This window comes from Anopheles funestus, chromosome 2RL (genome assembly GCF_943734845.2).
Source record: "Anopheles funestus chromosome 2RL, idAnoFuneDA-416_04, whole genome shotgun sequence".
Lineage (NCBI taxonomy): Eukaryota > Metazoa > Arthropoda > Insecta > Diptera > Culicidae > Anopheles > Anopheles funestus.
In genome coordinates, this window is record NC_064598.1 from 87,848,873 (window position 1) to 87,861,467 (window position 12,595).

Genomic DNA, 12,595 nt, shown 5'->3' on the forward strand with positions numbered 1-12,595 from the left:
AGGTATTACTTGAGTGAAAAGAAACACATTGCAATCGATTTGCATTAAAATAAATCAATTTAATTTTTTTTGCAAAATTTCTCAAAAAATGGCAAGGGGTACCCCTTATGAAATTTTTGAGTTGAAATTTTTTTTTTAATTTTTTTCCGATTTTTTATTCTTTTTTGTGTTTAAAGTATTATTTGAGTGAAAAGAAACTTATTGCAACTAATTCGCATTTAAATATATCTATTTTTTTAAATTTTGGTTATTGCTCAAAAAATGGTATGGATTTTGGTTCCTCGAATATCTTCTGGCACAGACATCTGAGGGCAAGGCCGTCCAAGAAGAAAATGTAGCCATTGATGCCATCTATCGACCACATTTTAAAGATTGGCGATCCGTTGGATACCGACCGAGTTATAGGCAAAATTTGGTTTAAAATATAGGAAAATTTTACATTTTCTCAAACAGGGTATGGAACTTGGTTCCTCGAATAACTTCTGGCACAGACATCTGAGAGCATGGCCGTCCAAGAAGAAAATGTAGTCATTGGTGCCATCTATCGACCACTGGTTAAAGATTTTCAATCCGTTAGATACCGACCGAGTTATAGGCAAAACTTGTTGCAAAAATGAGCCTTAGTAAAATTTTATTTTTTTGAATTTTTCGATTTTTTGATTATTTTTCACTCTTTTTTTTATTTAAGGTATTACTTGAGTGAAAAGAAACACATTGCAATCGATTTGCATTAAAATAAATCAATTTAATTTTTTTTGCAAAATTTCTCAAAAAAATGGCAAGGGGTACCCCTTATGAAATTTTTGAGTTGAAATTTTTTTTTTAATTTTTTTCCGATTTTTTATTCTTTTTTGTGTTTAAAGTATTATTTGAGTGAAAAGAAACTTATTGCAACTAATTCGCATTTAAATATATCTATTTTTTTAAATTTTGGTTATTGCTCAAAAAATGGTATGGATTTTGGTTCCTCGAATATCTTCTGGCACAGACATCTGAGGGCAAGGCCGTCCAAGAAGAAAATGTAGCCATTGATGCCATCTATCGACCACATTTTAAAGATAGGCGATCCGTTGGATCCCGACCGAGTTATAGGCAAAACTTGGTGCAAAAATGAGGAAAATTTTACATTTTCTCAAACAGGGTAAGGAACTTGGTTCCTTGAATATCTTCTTGCACAAACATCTGAGGGCAAGGCCGTCCAAGAAGAAAATGTAGCCATTGATGCCATCTATCGACCACATTTTAAAGATTGGCGATCCGTTGGATCCCGACCGAGTTATAGGCAAAACTTGGTGCAAAAATGAGGAAAATTTTACATTTTCTCAAACAGGGTATGGAACTTGGTTCCTCGAATAACTTCTGGCACAGACATCTGAGAGCATGGCCGTCCAAGAAGAAAATGTAGTCATTGGTGCCATCTATCGACCACTGGTTAAAGATTGGCAATCCGTTAGATACCGACCGAGTTATAGGCAAAACTTGTTGCAAAAATGAGCCTTAGTAAAATTTTATTTTTTTGAATTTTTCGATTTTTTGATTATTTTTCACTCTTTTTTTTATTTAAGGTATTACTTGAGTGAAAAGAAACACATTGCAATCGATTTGCATTAAAATAAATCAATTTAATTTTTTTTGCAAAATTTCTCAAAAAAATGGCAAGGGGTACCCCTTATGAAATTTTTGAGTTGAAATTTTTTTTTTAATTTTTTTCCGATTTTTTATTCTTTTTTGTGTTTAAAGTATTATTTGAGTGAAAAGAAACTTATTGCAACTAATTCGCATTTAAATATATCTATTTTTTTTAATTTTGGTTATTGCTCAAAAAATGGTATGGATTTTGGTTCCTCGAATATCTTCTGGCACAGACATCTGAGGGCAAGGCCGTCCAAGAAGAAAATGTAGCCATTGATGCCATCTATCGACCACATTTTAAAGATTGGCGATCCGTTGGATCCTGACCGAGTTATAGGCAAAATTTGGTGCAAAAATGAGGAAAATTTTACATTTTCTCAAACAGGGTATGGAACTTGGTTCCTCGAATAACTTCTGGCACAGACATCTGAGAGCATGGCCGTCCAAGAAGAAAATGTAGTCATTGGTGCCATCTATCGACCACTGGTTAAAGATTGGCGATCCGTTAGATACCGACCAAGTTATAGGCAAAACTTGTTGCAAAAATGAGCCTTAGTAAAATTTTATGTTTTTGAATTGTTCGATTTTTTGATTATTTTTCACTCTTTTTTTTATTTAAGGTATTACTTGAGTGAAAAGAAACACATTGCAATCGATTTGCATTAAAATAAATCAATTTAATTTTTTTTGCAAAATTTCTCAAAAAAATGGCAAGGGGTACCCCTTATGAAATTTTTGAGTTGAAATTTTTTTTTAATTTTTTTCCGATTTTTTATTCTTTTTTGTGTTTAAAGTATTATTTGAGTGAAAAGAAACTTATTGCAACTAATTCGCATTTAAATATATCTATTTTTTTAAATTTTGGTTATTGCTCAAAAAATGGTATGGATTTTGGTTCCTCGAATATCTTCTGGCACAGACATCTGAGGGCAAGGCCGTCCAAGAAGAAAATGTAGCCATTGATGCCATCTATCGACCACATTTTAAAGATAGGCGATCCGTTGGATCCCGACCGAGTTATAGGCAAAACTTGGTGCAAAAATGAGGAAAATTTTACATTTTCTCAAACAGGGTAAGGAACTTGGTTCCTTGAATATCTTCTTGCACAGACATCTGAGGGCAAGGCCGTCCAAGAAGAAAATGTAGCCATTGATGCCATCTATCGACCACATTTTAAAGATTGGCGATCCGTTGGATCCCGACCGAGTTATAGGCAAAACTTGGTGCAAAAATGAGGAAAATTTTACATTTTCTCAAACAGGGTATGGAACTTGGTTCCTCGAATAACTTCTGGCACAGACATCTGAGAGCATGGCCGTCCAAGAAGAAAATGTAGTCATTGGTGCCATCTATCGACCACAGGTTAAAGATTGGCAATCCGTTAGATACCGACCGAGTTATAGGCAAAACTTGTTGCAAAAATGAGCCTTAGTAAAATTTTATTTTTTTGAATTTTTCGATTTTTTGATTATTTTTCACTCTTTTTTTTATTTAAGGTATTACTTGAGTGAAAAGAAACACATTGCAATCGATTTGCATTAAAATAAATCAATTTAATTTTTTTTGCAAAATTTCTCAAAAAAATGGCAAGGGGTACCCCTTATGAAATTTTTGAGTTGAAATTTTTTTTTTAATTTTTTTCCGATTTTTTATTCTTTTTTGTGTTTAAAGTATTATTTGAGTGAAAAGAAACTTATTGCAACTAATTCGCATTTAAATATATCTATTTTTTTAAATTTTGGTTATTGCTCAAAAAATGGTATGGATTTTGGTTCCTCGAATATCTTCTGGCACAGACATCTGAGGGCAAGGCCGTCCAAGAAGAAAATGTAGCCATTGATGCCATCTATCGATCACATTTTAAAGATTGGCGATCCGTTGGATCCCGACCGAGTTATAGGCAAAATTTGGTTTAAAATATAGGAAAATTTTACATTTTCTCAAACAGGGTAAGGAACTTGGTTCCTTGAATATCTTCTTGCACAGACATCTGAGGGCAAGGCCGTCCAAGATGAAAATGTAGCCATTGATGCCATCTATCGACCACATTTTAAAGATTGGCAATCCGTAGGATCCCGACCGAGTTATAGGCAAAACTTGGTGCAAAAATGAGGAAAATTTTACATTTTCTCAAACAGGGTATGGAACTTGGTTCCTCGCATAACTTCTGGCACAGACATCTGAGAGCATGGCCGTCCAAGAAGAAAATGTAGTCATTGGTGCCATCTATCGACCACAGGTTAAAGATTGGCGATCCGTTAGATACCGACCGAGTTATAGGCAAAACTTGTTGCAAAAATAAGCCTTAGTAAAATTTTATTTTTTTGAATTTTTCGATTTTTTGATTATTTTTCACTCTTTTTTCTATTTAAGGTATTACTTGAGTGAAAAGAAACACATTGCAATCGATTGGCATTAAAATAAATCAATTTAATTTTTTTTGCAAAATTTCTCAAAAAAATGGCAAGGGGTACCCCTTATGAAATTTTTGAGTTGAAATTATTTTTTTAATTTTTTTCCGATTTTTTATTATTTTTTGTGTTTAAAGTATTATTTGAGTGAAAAGAAACTTATTGCAACCAATTCGCATTTAAATATATCTATTTTTTTAAATTTTGGTTATTGCTCAAAAAATGGTATGGATTTTGGTTCCTCGAATATCTTCTGGCACAGACATCTGAGGGCAAGGCCGTCCAAGAAGAAAATGTAGCCATTGATGCCATCTATCGACCACATTTTAAAGATTGGCGATCCGTTGGATCCCGACCGAGTTATAGGCAAAATTTGGTTTAAAATATAGGAAAATTTTACATTTTCTCAAACAGGGTAAGGAACTTGGTTCCTTGAATATCTTCTTGCACAGACATCTGAGGGCAAGGCCGTCCAAGAAGAAAATGTAGCCATTGATGCCATCTATCGACCACAGGTTAAAGATTGGCGATCCGTTGGATCCCGACCGAGTTATAGGCAAAACTTGGTGCAAAAATGAGTAAAATTTTACATTTTCTCAAACAGGGTATGGAACTTGGTTCCTCGCATAACTTCTGGCACAGACATCTGAGAGCATGGCCGTCCAAGAAGAAAATGTAGTCATTGGTGCCATCTATCGACCACAGGTTAAAGATTGGCGATCCGTTAGATACCGACCGAGTTATAGGCAAAACTTGTTGCAAAAATGAGCCTTAGTAAAATTTTATTTTTTTGAATTTTTCGATTTTTTGATTATTTTTCACTCTTTTTTTTATTTAAGACATTACTTGAGTGAAAAGAAACACATTGCAATCGATTTGCATTAAAATAAATCAATTTAATTTTTTTTGCAAAATTTCTCAAAAAAATGGCAAGGGGTACCCCTTATGAAATTTTTGAGTTGAAATTTTTTTTTAAATTTTTTTCCGATTTTTTATTCTTTTTTGTGTTTAAAGTATTATTTGAGTGAAAAGAAACTTATTGCAACTAATTCGCATTTAAATATATCTATTTTTTTAAATTTTGGTTATTGCTCAAAAAATGGTATGGATTTTGGTTCCTCGAATATCTTCTGGCACAGACATCTGAGGGCAAGGCCGTCCAAGAAGAAAATGTAGCCATTGATGCCATCTATCGACCACATTTTAAAGATTGGCGATCCGTTGGATCCCGACCGAGTTATAGGCAAAACTTGGTGCAAAAATGAGGAAAATTTTACATTTTCTCAAACAGGGTATGGAACTTGGTTCCTCGCATAACTTCTGGCACAGACATCTGAGAGCATGGCCGTCCAAGAAGAAAATGTAGTCATTGGTGCCATCTATCGACCACAGGTTAAAGATTGGCGATCCGTTAGATACCGACCGAGTTATAGGCAAAACTTGTTGCAAAAATGAGCCTTAGTAAAATTTTATTTTTTTGAATTTTTCAATTTTTTGATTATTTTTCACTCTTTTTTCTATTTAAGGTATTACTTGAGTGAAAAGAAACACATTGCAATCGATTGGCATTAAAATAAATCAATTTAATTTTTTTTGCAAAATTTCTCAAAAAAATGGCAAGGGGTACCCCTTATGAAATTTTTGAGTTGAAATTTTTTTTTTAATTTTTTCCGATTTTTTATTCTTTTTTGTGTTTAAAGTATTATTTGAGTGAAAAGAAACTTATTGCAACTAATTCGCATTTAAATATATCTATTTTTTTAATTTTGGTTATTGCTCAAAAAATGGTATGGATTTTGGTTCCTCGAATATCTTCTGGCACAGACATCTGAGGGCAAGGCCGTCCAAGAAGAAAATGTAGCCATTGATGCCATCTATCGACCACATTTTAAAGATTGGCGATCCGTTGGATCCCGACCGAGTTATAGGCAAAACTTGGTGCAAAAATGAGGAAAATTTTACATTTTCTCAAACAGGGTATGGAACTTGGTTCCTCGCATAACTTCTGGCACAGACATCTGAGAGCATGGCCGTCCAAGAAGAAAATGTAGTCATTGGTGCCATCTATCGACCACAGGTTAAAGATTGGCGATCCGTTAGATACCGACCGAGTTATAGGCAAAACTTGTTGCAAAAATGAGCCTTAGTAAAATTTTATTTTTTTGAATTTTTTGATTTTTTGATTATTTTTCACTCGTTTTTTTTTTAATGCATTACTTGAGTGAAAAGAAACACATTGCAACCGATTGGCATTAAAATAAATCAATTTAATTTTTTTTGCAAAATTTCTCAAAAAAATGGCAAGGGGTACCCCTTATGAAATTTTTGAGTTGAAATTTTTTTTTTTAATTTTGTTCCGATTTTTTATTATTTTTTGTGTTTAAAGTATTATTTGAGTGAAAAGAAACTTATTGCAACTAATTCGCATTTAAATATATCTATTTTTTTAAATTTTGGTTATTGCTCAAAAAATGGTATGGATTTTGGTTCCTCGAATATCTTCTGGCACAGACATCTGAGGGCAAGGCCGTCCAAGAAGAAAATGTAGCCATTGATGCCATCTATCGACCACATTTTAAAGATTGGCGATCCGTTGGATCCCGACCGAGTTATAGGCAAAACTTTGTGCAAAAATGAGGAAAATTTTACATTTTCTCAAACAGGGTAAGGAACTTGGTTCCTTGAATATCTTCTTGCACAGACATCTGAGGGCAAGGCCGTCCAAGAAGAAAATGTAGCCATTGATGCCATCTATCGACCACATTTTAAAGATTGGCGATCCGTTGGATCCCGACCGAGTTATAGGCAAAACTTGGTGCAAAAATGAGGAAAATTTTACATTTTCTCAAACAGGGTATGGAACTTGGTTCCTCGAATAACTTCTGACACAGACATCTGAGAGCATGGCCGTCCAAGAAGAAAATGTAGTCATTGGTGCCATCTATCGACCACTGGTTAAAGATTGGCAATCCGTTAGATACCGACCGAGTTATAGGCAAAACTTGTTGCAAAAATGAGCCTTAGTAAAATTTTATTTTTTTGAATTTTTCGATTTTTTGATTATTTTTCACTCTTTTTTTTATTTAAGGTATTACTTGAGTGAAAAGAAACACATTGCAATCGATTTGCATTAAAATAAATCAATTTAATTTTTTTTGCAAAATTTCTCAAAAAAATGGCAAGGGGTACCCCTTATGAAATTTTTGAGTTGAAATTTTTTTTTTAATTTTTTTCCGATTTTTTATTCTTTTTTGTGTTTAAAGTATTATTTGAGTGAAAAGAAACTTATTGCAACTAATTCGCATTTAAATATATCTATTTTTTTAAATTTTGGTTATTGCTCAAAAAATGGTATGGATTTTGGTTCCTCGAATATCTTCTGGCACAGACATCTGAGGGCAAGGCCGTCCAAGAAGAAAATGTAGCCATTGATGCCATCTATCGACCACATTTTAAAGATAGGCGATCCGTTGGATCCCGACCGAGTTATAGGCAAAACTTGGTGCAAAAATGAGGAAAATTTTACATTTTCTCAAACAGGGTAAGGAACTTGGTTCCTTGAATATCTTCTTGCACAGACATCTGAGGGCAAGGCCGTCCAAGAAGAAAATGTAGCCATTGATGCCATCTATCGACCACATTTTAAAGATTGGCGATCCGTTGGATCCCGACCGAGTTATAGGCAAAACTTGGTGCAAAAATGAGGAAAATTTTACATTTTCTCAAACAGGGTATGGAACTTGGTTCCTCGAATAACTTCTGGCACAGACATCTGAGAGCATGGCCGTCCAAGAAGAAAATGTAGTCATTGGTGCCATCTATCGACCACAGGTTAAAGATTGGCAATCCGTTAGATACCGACCGAGTTATAGGCAAAACTTGTTGCAAAAATGAGCCTTAGTAAAATTTTATTTTTTTGAATTTTTCGATTTTTTGATTATTTTTCACTCTTTTTTTTATTTAAGGTATTACTTGAGTGAAAAGAAACACATTGCAATCGATTTGCATTAAAATAAATCAATTTAATTTTTTTTGCAAAATTTCTCAAAAAAATGGCAAGGGGTACCCCTTATGAAATTTTTGAGTTGAAATTTTTTTTTTAATTTTTTTCCGATTTTTTATTCTTTTTTGTGTTTAAAGTATTATTTGAGTGAAAAGAAACTTATTGCAACTAATTCGCATTTAAATATATCTATTTTTTTAAATTTTGGTTATTGCTCAAAAAATGGTATGGATTTTGGTTCCTCGAATATCTTCTGGCACAGACATCTGAGGGCAAGGCCGTCCAAGAAGAAAATGTAGCCATTGATGCCATCTATCGATCACATTTTAAAGATTGGCGATCCGTTGGATCCCGACCGAGTTATAGGCAAAATTTGGTTTAAAATATAGGAAAATTTTACATTTTCTCAAACAGGGTAAGGAACTTGGTTCCTTGAATATCTTCTTGCACAGACATCTGAGGGCAAGGCCGTCCAAGATGAAAATGTAGCCATTGATGCCATCTATCGACCACATTTTAAAGATTGGCAATCCGTAGGATCCCGACCGAGTTATAGGCAAAACTTGGTGCAAAAATGAGGAAAATTTTACATTTTCTCAAACAGGGTATGGAACTTGGTTCCTCGCATAACTTCTGGCACAGACATCTGAGAGCATGGCCGTCCAAGAAGAAAATGTAGTCATTGGTGCCATCTATCGACCACAGGTTAAAGATTGGCGATCCGTTAGATACCGACCGAGTTATAGGCAAAACTTGTTGCAAAAATAAGCCTTAGTAAAATTTTATTTTTTTGAATTTTTCGATTTTTTGATTATTTTTCACTCTTTTTTCTATTTAAGGTATTACTTGAGTGAAAAGAAACACATTGCAATCGATTGGCATTAAAATAAATCAATTTAATTTTTTTTGCAAAATTTCTCAAAAAAATGGCAAGGGGTACCCCTTATGAAATTTTTGAGTTGAAATTATTTTTTTAATTTTTTTCCGATTTTTTATTATTTTTTGTGTTTAAAGTATTATTTGAGTGAAAAGAAACTTATTGCAACCAATTCGCATTTAAATATATCTATTTTTTTAAATTTTGGTTATTGCTCAAAAAATGGTATGGATTTTGGTTCCTCGAATATCTTCTGGCACAGACATCTGAGGGCAAGGCCGTCCAAGAAGAAAATGTAGCCATTGATGCCATCTATCGACCACATTTTAAAGATTGGCGATCCGTTGGATCCCGACCGAGTTATAGGCAAAATTTGGTTTAAAATATAGGAAAATTTTACATTTTCTCAAACAGGGTAAGGAACTTGGTTCCTTGAATATCTTCTTGCACAGACATCTGAGGGCAAGGCCGTCCAAGAAGAAAATGTAGCCATTGATGCCATCTATCGACCACAGGTTAAAGATTGGCGATCCGTTGGATCCCGACCGAGTTATAGGCAAAACTTGGTGCAAAAATGAGTAAAATTTTACATTTTCTCAAACAGGGTATGGAACTTGGTTCCTCGCATAACTTCTGGCACAGACATCTGAGAGCATGGCCGTCCAAGAAGAAAATGTAGTCATTGGTGCCATCTATCGACCACAGGTTAAAGATTGGCGATCCGTTAGATACCGACCGAGTTATAGGCAAAACTTGTTGCAAAAATGAGCCTTAGTAAAATTTTATTTTTTTGAATTTTTCGATTTTTTGATTATTTTTCACTCTTTTTTTTATTTAAGACATTACTTGAGTGAAAAGAAACACATTGCAATCGATTTGCATTAAAATAAATCAATTTAATTTTTTTTGCAAAATTTCTCAAAAAAATGGCAAGGGGTACCCCTTATGAAATTTTTGAGTTGAAATTTTTTTTTAAATTTTTTTCCGATTTTTTATTCTTTTTTGTGTTTAAAGTATTATTTGAGTGAAAAGAAACTTATTGCAACTAATTCGCATTTAAATATATCTATTTTTTTAAATTTTGGTTATTGCTCAAAAAATGGTATGGATTTTGGTTCCTCGAATATCTTCTGGCACAGACATCTGAGGGCAAGGCCGTCCAAGAAGAAAATGTAGCCATTGATGCCATCTATCGACCACATTTTAAAGATTGGCGATCCGTTGGATCCCGACCGAGTTATAGGCAAAACTTGGTGCAAAAATGAGGAAAATTTTACATTTTCTCAAACAGGGTATGGAACTTGGTTCCTCGCATAACTTCTGGCACAGACATCTGAGAGCATGGCCGTCCAAGAAGAAAATGTAGTCATTGGTGCCATCTATCGACCACAGGTTAAAGATTGGCGATCCGTTAGATACCGACCGAGTTATAGGCAAAACTTGTTGCAAAAATGAGCCTTAGTAAAATTTTATTTTTTTGAATTTTTCAATTTTTTGATTATTTTTCACTCTTTTTTCTATTTAAGGTATTACTTGAGTGAAAAGAAACACATTGCAATCGATTGGCATTAAAATAAATCAATTTAATTTTTTTTGCAAAATTTCTCAAAAAAATGGCAAGGGGTACCCCTTATGAAATTTTTGAGTTGAAATTTTTTTTTTAATTTTTTTCCGATTTTTTATTCTTTTTTGTGTTTAAAGTATTATTTGAGTGAAAAGAAACTTATTGCAACTAATTCGCATTTAAATATATCTATTTTTTTAAATTTTGGTTATTGCTCAAAAAATGGTATGGATTTTGGTTCCTCGAATATCTTCTGGCACAGACATCTGAGGGCAAGGCCGTCCAAGAAGAAAATGTAGCCATTGATGCCATCTATCGACCACATTTTAAAGATTGGCGATCCGTTGGATCCCGACCGAGTTATAGGCAAAACTTGGTGCAAAAATGAGGAAAATTTTACATTTTCTCAAACAGGGTATGGAACTTGGTTCCTCGCATAACTTCTGGCACAGACATCTGAGAGCATGGCCGTCCAAGAAGAAAATGTAGTCATTGGTGCCATCTATCGACCACAGGTTAAAGATTGGCGATCCGTTAGATACCGACCGAGTTATAGGCAAAACTTGTTGCAAAAATGAGCCTTAGTAAAATTTTATTTTTTTGAATTTTTTGATTTTTTGATTATTTTTCACTCTTTTTTTTATTTAAGGCATTACTTGAGTGAAAAGAAACACATTGCAACCGATTGGCATTAAAATAAATCAATTTAATTTTTTTTGCAAAATTTCTCAAAAAAATGGCAAGGGGTACCCCTTATGAAATTTTTGAGTTGAAATTTTTTTTTAAATTTTTTTCCGATTTTTTATTCTTTTTTGTGTTTAAAGTATTATTTGAGTGAAAAGAAACTTATTGCAACTAATTCGCATTTAAATATATCTATTTTTTTAAATTTAGGTTATTGCTCAAAAAATGGTATGGATTTTGGTTCCTCGAATATCTTCTGGCACAGACATCTGAGGGCAAGGCCGTCCAAGAAGAAAATGTAGCCATTGATGCCATCTATCGACCATCTTTTAAAGATTGGCGATCCGTTGGATCCCGACCGAGTTATAGGCAAAACTTTGTGCAAAAATGAGGAAAATTTTACATTTTCTCAAACAGGGTAAGGAACTTGGTTCCTTGAATATCTTCTTGCACAGACATCTGAGGGCAAGGCCGTCCAAGATGAAAATGTAGCCATTGATGCCATCTATCGACCACATTTTAAAGATTGGCGATCCGTTGGATCCCGACCGAGTTATAGGCAAAACTTGGTGCAAAAATGAGGAAAATTTTACATTTTCTCAAACAGGGTATGGAACTTGGTTCCTCGAATAACTTCTGGCACAGACATCTGAGAGCATGGCCGTCCAAGAAGAAAATGTAGTCATTGGTGCCATCTATCGACCACAGGTTAAAGATTGGCAATCCGTTAGATACCGACCGAGTTATAGGCAAAACTTGTTGCAAAAATGAACCTTAGTAAAATTTTATTTTTTTGAATTTTTCGATTTTTTGATTATTTTTCACTCTTTTTTTATTTAAGGTATTACTTGAGTGAAAAGAAACACATTGCAATCGATTTGCATTAAAATAAATCAATTTAATTTTTTTTGCAAAATTTCTCAAAAAAATGGCAAGGGGTACCCCTTATGAAATTTTTGAGTTGAAATTTTTTTTTTAATTTTTTTCCGATTTTTTATTCTATTTTGTGTTTAAAGTATTATTTGAGTGAAAAGAAACTTATTGCAACTAATTCGCATTTAAATATATCTATTTTTTAAATTTTGGTTATTGCTCAAAAAATGGTATGGATTTTGGTTCCTCGAATATCTTCTGGCACAGACATCTGAGGGCAAGGCCGTCCAAGAAGAAAATGTAGCCATTGATGCCATCTATCGACCACATTTTAAAGATTGGCGATCCGTTGGATACCGACCGAGTTATAGGCAAAATTTGGTTTAAAATATAGGAAAATTTTACATTTTCTCAAACAGGGTAAGGAACTTGGTTCCTTGAATATCTTCTTGCACAGACATCTGAGGGCAAGGCCGTCCAAGATGAAAATGTAGCCATTGATGCCATCTATCGACCACATTTTAAAGATTGGCGATCCGTTGGATCCCGAC

The 12,595-nt window shown here is 33.8% G+C and overlaps 1 protein-coding gene and 1 long non-coding RNA gene across 3 annotated transcripts in view; both read left to right on the plus strand.

The window, feature by feature from the left end:
- The window catches only part of LOC125762890 (gamma-butyrobetaine dioxygenase-like), a 61,950-nt gene that overhangs the window by 39,413 nt on the left and 9,942 nt on the right, over positions 1 to 12,595 (plus strand).
- On the plus strand, positions 3,194 to 11,049 carry LOC125762902 (uncharacterized). Of its 2 annotated transcripts, none has more exons than XR_007418269.1 (2): positions 3,194 to 4,558; positions 9,629 to 11,049. It is a non-coding gene; the product is annotated as an uncharacterized LOC125762902 (long non-coding RNA). The 2 variants fall into 2 exon arrangements; XR_007418268.1 differs by lacking the exon at positions 3,194 to 4,558 and adding an exon at positions 8,074 to 9,438.